The sequence below is a fragment of the Geotrypetes seraphini genome, chromosome 2, assembly GCF_902459505.1.
Source record: "Geotrypetes seraphini chromosome 2, aGeoSer1.1, whole genome shotgun sequence".
NCBI lineage: Eukaryota > Metazoa > Chordata > Amphibia > Gymnophiona > Dermophiidae > Geotrypetes > Geotrypetes seraphini.
Window position 1 is genome coordinate 347,521,275 of NC_047085.1, and position 7,677 is coordinate 347,528,951.

Here is a 7,677-nt window from a genome sequence, read left to right on the forward strand (position 1 = left end):
CCCTTCCACATCCAAATGGTCTGGTTTGGACATTTTGAACTTGGATGATTTTGTGGTCGAAATTAGCAAGAAAAGGTTAGGTATCCTAAGGCTGGACATCCTGATGCCCAGGATGTCTAAGTATGCAATTTTTGAGAAAAAAAATCGAATGTCTAGCAGTTTCAAAAATGGATGCTCCCACATCTCGACTTTTGGATGTCTTGTGGGAAACATCCAAAGTCAGATATCCTATCGAAAATGGCCCTCCATGCCTCTAAGTTGACCTGCACTAACTGCAAATGCAATGATTAGTGAGCAATAAATACAGTAAGAACATAAGAAGTTGCCTCCGCTGGGTCAGACCAGAGGTCCATTGTGCCCAGCAGCCCGCTCCCACGGCGGCCCATCAGGTCCATGACCTGTAAAGTGATCCTTTGTCTGAATACCCTTCATTCCCCTTTATCCTTCTATCTATTAACCTTTCATAGTCCTATCTCTACCCCTATCTGTATCCCTCAATCCCCAAATCCTTCAGGAATTTATCCAATCCCTCTTTGAAACCCCGTAATGTACTCTGTCCTATCACAACCTCTGGAAGCGTATTCTAAGTGTCCACCACCCTCTGAGTGAAAAAGAATTTCCTAGCATTGGTTCTGAACCTATCCCCTTTCAATTTCTCCGAGTGCCCCCTTGTTCTTGTGGTTCCCAATAGGCTGAAGAATCTGTTCCTCTCTACCTTCTCTATGCCTTTCATGATCTTGTATGTCTCTATCATGTCTCCTCTGAGTCTCCGCTTCTCCAGGGAGAAGAGCCCCAGCCTTTCCAACCTGTCTGCGTATGAAAGGTTTTCCATACCTTTTATCATTCTTGTTGCTCTTCTCTGAACTCTCTCGAGTATCGCCATGTCCTTCTTTAGGTATGGTGACCAATATTGGACACAGTACTCCAGATGAGGGTGCACCATCGCACAATACAGCGGCATGCTAACTGTAGTATGACATCACACCCATTTTCCTTCCATGATCTACAATTCTACATAGTTCCTGCCTACTTACACAACATGGAGCTAATCACAGGGAATCACATGACGTGCAGGATGCCATTGCACCACAATAACAGTTGGCATGCTTGTGTGGAATCAGTTAATGCATACTAATATGCATGTTAACTGTCTAGTAAAAGGGCCCCTGAGACAAGATTCCATATTTATTCTGTAGATTTTATCAGTGCTCTGTAGATAATCAAATTGAGGTCACAAAGTAAACTATGTAATTATCCCATCTCTTGGTGAACCTAAAAAGTCCTCCTCTGTCTCATTAATCAGCTTCATAAGTCAAATATTTCTGTATCCTGATCTATTAATTAAGGACTCATTTTTTCATTGAAAGATCAAATTATCTTTAATTAGAGCCTTGGGTACTATATCACTAGCTTCTGATTGATCTTTAACCTTTTCTAAAATTTACTTTCATATCTTCCATTTCTTTTTACAATAATATTAGAGTCAGTATGAAACTTACTTTTAGTTAAATTATTAAGCTATGGAGCTTATTTTCAAAATATGCAGAGATCCAAAAAATGACATAAACCGACACTTGGACTTCCTAATCGCCAGGATATCTAAGTGCCAATTTTCAAAACTGTCTTTCTGGATGTCTTGTGAGGTGTTCTACCCACTGTGCGTCCAAGAGTAAAAAGGAGGAGGGGCATGTGGAAGTGTGCTCTGGGCAAGCTTAGACTTGCATATCTTGCAGCGATAATCAAACCTTTCCCAGGACGTCCTGGATGGAACTTAGATGAGCTAGACCTGTTTTAGAAGCATCTAAGTGCTACAAACTAACCAAATGACCAATGGAGGGATTAAGTAATAACTCTCCCCACACTTCCCCAGTGGTCACTGCCCCTCTCCCACCCCCACCCCCAAAATCTGAATGAAACAGTTTCTAGACTAGCAGCATCTGGTATGGGAAATCCTAGGAGAGCATCACACAGGTATCTTAAGTAGCCTGATGAGTGGGTTAGTGAGCCATAGAGAAGAGATCCCAGGCCTATAAGCCACTCTAACCACTAAATTTATGGTGAAAAATGTGAGGCCACCAAATTCACCAGAATACTACTATACTGTCATATAGGTGCCATCTGCAGCCAAAAGGACTGTTGGAGTGGTGGACAGATGGGTATACCACAATTTGCCCCACTGCTCTATTGGCATGTCTGTGTAGCCAGTCCATTACAATGCTGATTCCTCTGATGTCCAAATGGTCTGGATTTGGATATTTTCAACTTGGACATTTTTGTGGTCAAAAATGGCAAACAAAGTTAGGCAGTTGGACATCCTGACAACCAAGACATCCAAATAGACAAGTTTGGACGTCCAGCGATTTAAAAATGGCCGTTTTCCACTTTTGACTTTGGATGTGTTGCAGGAAATATCCAAAGTTGGACTTGGATGCACTATCGAAAATGGCTCTCCACATCTCTAATTTCTGTATAAAGGAGAACAAAGTTTTCCAAAAATGTTGATCCACATCTATTGGATAACAATTTCTGACAAAATAAATGAAGTCAAAACCTCTGGATTGAAAAAAACACTGCTACAGGTTTGATCCCCACCAATCATGAGCTTAAGGGTTAGAGTCTGAAAAGCCATAAGCAATCAAGAAAACTAGACGCAATCAGGTGCAAAGCTCATAAGACACCAAGAAGAGAGAAAATTACTTTCCCTACTGATGAATTGGATTAGCTAGAGTCAAAATTAAAGAGGTTTCTGGGAGCAGGACTATTCACATTAGCTGGAACACTACTATTATTATTATTTAATAATAGTAGTGTTCCAGGTGATGTGAATAGATCAAGGTCTTTCATAAAGGGAACTTTCCCTTCTCTTGGAGAAGCTCTGCTCTTTGTCTCAAGATCCAGCTAAAACTCTGAGATTCTGCTTTGGGTCCAGTCTTTGCCTAACTTTCAGTCTGTGGCCTGCTGATTTCCTCATTCAGAACTCTGCTCATTTCAGACCTGACAACCTCCAAGCCTCTACTTCAGATTCCAGTTGTAGTTGCTAAGCCATTGTCTGCTGCCTTAGTCTAGCTTCGGTTCCTGCTCCAAGAAAATGCTGGAGTTCCATGCTAGACATCATCTTTGGTCTCTGCACAATTTTCCAATTCTTATTCCATGCTGAGTCCAGCTTCAATATCTTTATTTTTAGCGCCAGTTCCTGCTGAAAGTCTAGTTCCTAATCTAGTCCCAGCTGATCTAAGACCAATTCCTGAGGCTCTAGTCCTTGATTCAAGTTCCAGTTCTACCTTCAAGTCTCATTTCCAGTGCTGCATTCCAACTACAGATTCAATCTCCCAGTTCCTGTTCCAACTTCAGTGAGCTGGTCCTTTTCTCTCTAAATCATCCCTAAAGGTCCAAACATAACACGCTATTTTGAGGAAGTTTTTCAAAACCAAGACAAGGCACTGGGTTTTGAAAAGCTATCTGGACTCCCGGACATGCTTCCCGACCCTAAAGAGGACGCTGAAGTGCAGGGCCCACCAACCTTCTTCACACGACGTCAATTCTGACGTCAGAGAGGAAGTTCTGGGCTGGCACGGAACTTCCTTTCCAATGTTAGAATTGATTGGGTAGGGAAGGTTGGTTGGTTCGGCGCTTCAGCGTCTTCTTTACGGCGGCAGCCTGTTCCCCGATGGCGGCAACGGTGGTGGCTTGGGGGAGGGCAGGGAGGGAGAAAGAAAGAAAGAGGGGCAGGGAGACAGACAGAAAGGGAACATGGAGATAGCGCTGATCTGTACAGAGGTCTGTTCTGGTTTTTCGACGCAGCGTGAACGAAGGTGTTGGTGAGGGCTTTTGACTTAGAATGCCTAAGACCAAAGAGAACTTGATCTCATCCAGCTCCTGCAGTGAGTGACTCAGATAATAGATGTGAGAGGAAGAAGAGAAAGAACCTCCTCCAGCTAAAACTAAGAGAGAGAAACAGAGGGTTGCAAAGGAAATAAAGGCTTCCGCTAAGAATCCACAAGAAGACAGTACTGAAGGGAACATGTTTCAGGAATTGCTTTATTTCCTGATCAGTGGAACCAGCTGAAGGAGCAGACTCCAGATATTGATGCAGAAATCAAGAAACTGTGACGAGTAGGGCATGTCAAAAAGGTCAGAGGAAACCATACACAAGATTGTTATGTTGTGTAAATCCTTTTAAACTATTAAAATATTTTTACCTCTGAAAAAAAAAGAAAGGGAGCATGGAGAGAGAAAGGCAGGGAGAAAGAAAGGGGAGGGGGGCAGGGAGAGAGGAAGAAAAAGTTGGGGGAGGGAGCATACAGGGGGCTGAAAGAAGGGAAGAAATATTGGATGCACAGTCAGAAGAAGAAAGTGCAACCAGAGACTCATGTAATCACCATACAACAAAGGTAGGAAAAATGATTTTATTTTCAATTTAGTGAGCAAAATGTGTCTGTTTTGAGAATTTATATCTGCTGTCTATATTTTGCACTATGGCCCCCTTTTACTAAACCGCAGTAGTGGATTTTAGTGCAAGGAGCCTATGAGCGTCAAGAGCAGTGCGGGGTATTCAATGCAACTCCCTGCGCTAAAAAATGCTATCGCAGTTTAGTAAAAAAGGAGGGGGTATATTTTTCTATTTTTGTGTAGTTGTTACTGAGGTGACATTGCATATTGATCTCTTTTAAAAAAAAACCCGAATATAAATGATAATTAACATTTTCTCTGCGTACAGTGTGCTTTGTGTTTTTTAGAATTTTATTGTTGGTAGATCATTTTGACTTAGTCATTTTAAAAGTAGCTTGCAAGCCCAAAAAGTGTGGGCACCCCTGCCCTAAGAATTTATTTCTTAGGTATTTTGAAGGAAATTTTGAATGTTTCACCTGATCTTATTCCCTCACTTAGGTGCCATGCTCATGTTCGAGTCGTAGTGACTTAATGCATTAAGGATCTAAAAAGAAATCAGTTTTGTGCTAGTCTAGTAAGGTCCTCTAGAATCATCCCCATGGTTGTTTTCAACGTGTCCAGCCATCTGGTTGCAGATTGTCCTCTTTGCCTGGTTCCTTCGATCTTCCCAAACTTGATGTCCTTCTCCAATGATCTTTATCTTCTGATAGTGTGACCAAAATAAGACAGGGATGGTTATCAAGACTAAAGATATTATAATGCCTCTGTATTGCTCCATGGTGTGACCTCACCTGGAGTATTGCATTCAGTTCTGGTCTCCTTATCTCAAGAAAGATATAGCGGCACTATAAAAGGTTTAAAGAAGAGTGACCAAGATGATAAAGGGGATGGAAATCCTCTTGTATGACAAAATACTGAAAAGAGAAGGCTGAGCAGAGATGTGTTTGAAATCTACAAAATCCTGAGTGGAGTAGAACAGGTACAAGTGGATCGATTTTTCATTCCTTCAAAAATTACAGGCCCATAAGCCACTCTAACCACTACATGACCTTTTCAAATGTTTAAATGCTACCATTTATAGGTGGAGATAATGCTTCTAAAATAAAGGCCATCATTATATAGTAACATGATGGCAAATAAAGACCAGTATGGTTCATCCTGTTTGCCCAGAAAAGTAGCCAGGTTTCTACCAATTGCTCCATACAGGTTTCCCCTCTCTAGGCTGATTTTGTTGAATAAGTCAGTTATTTTTATATTTAAATTCTGCATATCCTATGTGGATTACAAATTATTCAGTTACTCAATCATTTTCCCTATCTGTCTTGGTCGGCTCACACTCTATCTAATGTACCTGGGGCAGAGGAGGATTAAGTGACTTGCCCAGGGTCATAAAGAGCAGTGTGGGATTTGAACCCACAACCCCAGGGTGCTGGGGGCTGTAGCTCTAACCACTGAACCCCATACTCCCCATGTTTTGCTTTGAATGGAAATACTCTATACTTTCATTCTATCCTCTTGCCATGGCGAGATACTCTGAACCAGTCCGGTGCCTTTTTACATTCTGTCATCATTTTTGTCCACACAACCTCCCAATAAAGGGCCCCCATTCAGTAGTCTGTTTTATCTTGGTGGCATTTTGTTGGGCCCATGCCTATTTCTCCGGATGGTGTACCTTTCACAGCATTGCTTGATTGTTAGTAAAGCTCTCTTGAGTATATTTTTATACTGTTCAAGCAGAATCCTTTCACTGAATTCACACTTTCTCCATTCTCTTTTCACTGGCTTTACATCATTGAACGGATTTTGAGAGGAGACTGCAACAAAGAACGTCATCTCCAATAGTTCTAAATAACATTCAATGTACTGTATTGATTTTATTTGTTTTAAGGATTAGGTGTGTGGAATTGTAATCCGCCACAGAAGTTTGCTGGAATATAAATGAATAAATTAAATAAATAATTCTGTTTCAACGTACTTGGTTAATATAGGGTACGATAGCAGCTTGTAGAACTCTCTATCCCTGCCTGATTTCATACTTTTACACATATTGTTGCAAAGATCAGAACACTTGTTGTCATCAATTTCCATGCCTTTCTCTGCCAGATATTTGACACACCTCTAAGAGTCCTTAATTACCCTCAGACAGGCCCAGCCCCGGGAGGAACCTGGGGCTGCAAAGTGTGTTAAAAGTGTCGATGATCAACAAGTCCTGCAATTCACACTAATTCTCGCAGCTAGCTGCATTCTTCATCAGCACACAAGCTGAGTGATCTATCGGCTCATTGCATCAATGAAGAACGCAGCTAGCTGCGAGAATTGGTGTGAATTGCAGCTATTTGACACAGGTTTCTACATCAGTAAGAGGTTCTGTCTGCATCATTTGCAAATACTGCATCCACTTACTGTGCAGCATTTACAGTTTATCACAGAATATGTTACAATCCTTATGCAACTGCTCCTTGCTCTTTTGGGCCAGGATTACTTTGATTTTCAAGGGCATAAAATACTGGGTCTTGCCATCATGAATTCAACTGATCACATTTTTAAAAGATGCTTTGTTTACCAGTGTGTGGTAAACACATAGGGCTAGATTCAGCAAAGTTTCAAGTTTCAAGTTTATTATCTTTTTAATATACCGACCATCGACAGGTATCTGGCCGGTTAACAATAAAATTTTAAAAAAGAGAAAAAAGTCATAAATGTTTAAAGATAATATGAGTGAACATCAAAAACATTAACTGGACAGACATGAAAGTGAGGGTGAAAGGGAAAGGAGGGGAAAAGTTACATGTTTTGAGAAGAGAAGGAGAAAGTGGGAGTGGGGTAAAACATATTGGGTGGGGTCGATTTTTTAAAGCGGTTGGTTAAATAAGAGAGGAACAGAAGAGTGAAGGAGAGAGAAGAGAACGAGAGAAGAGGAAGAAAAGAAGAAAAAAAGAAAGAAAGATAGCTCTAAGCACAGGCGAAAGCGTCACAGAGTAAAAAAGTCTTCAGGCTAATCTTGAATTTATCTAGATGTTGTTCATCTCGGAGTTGTTGTGGCAGGGCATTCCACAGCGTTGGGGCGACTACTGCAAAATTTATTTTCCGGGTGTAATAGAAATCTTTTATGGAAGGGATTCATAAGAGTTTTTAATCTGTTGACCTCAGAGTACGTGAGGAACATTGAGGAATGAGAACCTTATCAAGATATAAAGGCTGGCATGAGAGTTTTATTTTGAAGGTAAGCAAGATGATTTTATAGGTGATACGATGTGTGATAGGGAGCCAATGTGCCTCTTTCAGAAG

At 41.1% G+C, this 7,677-nt stretch overlaps 1 pseudogene; it reads right to left on the minus strand.

Annotated features, from left to right (window-relative positions):
- Positions 1–6,521: 6,521 nt before the first annotated feature.
- On the minus strand, positions 6,522–6,675 carry LOC117356067 (annotated as a pseudogene).
- Positions 6,676–7,677: the final 1,002 nt, after the last annotated feature.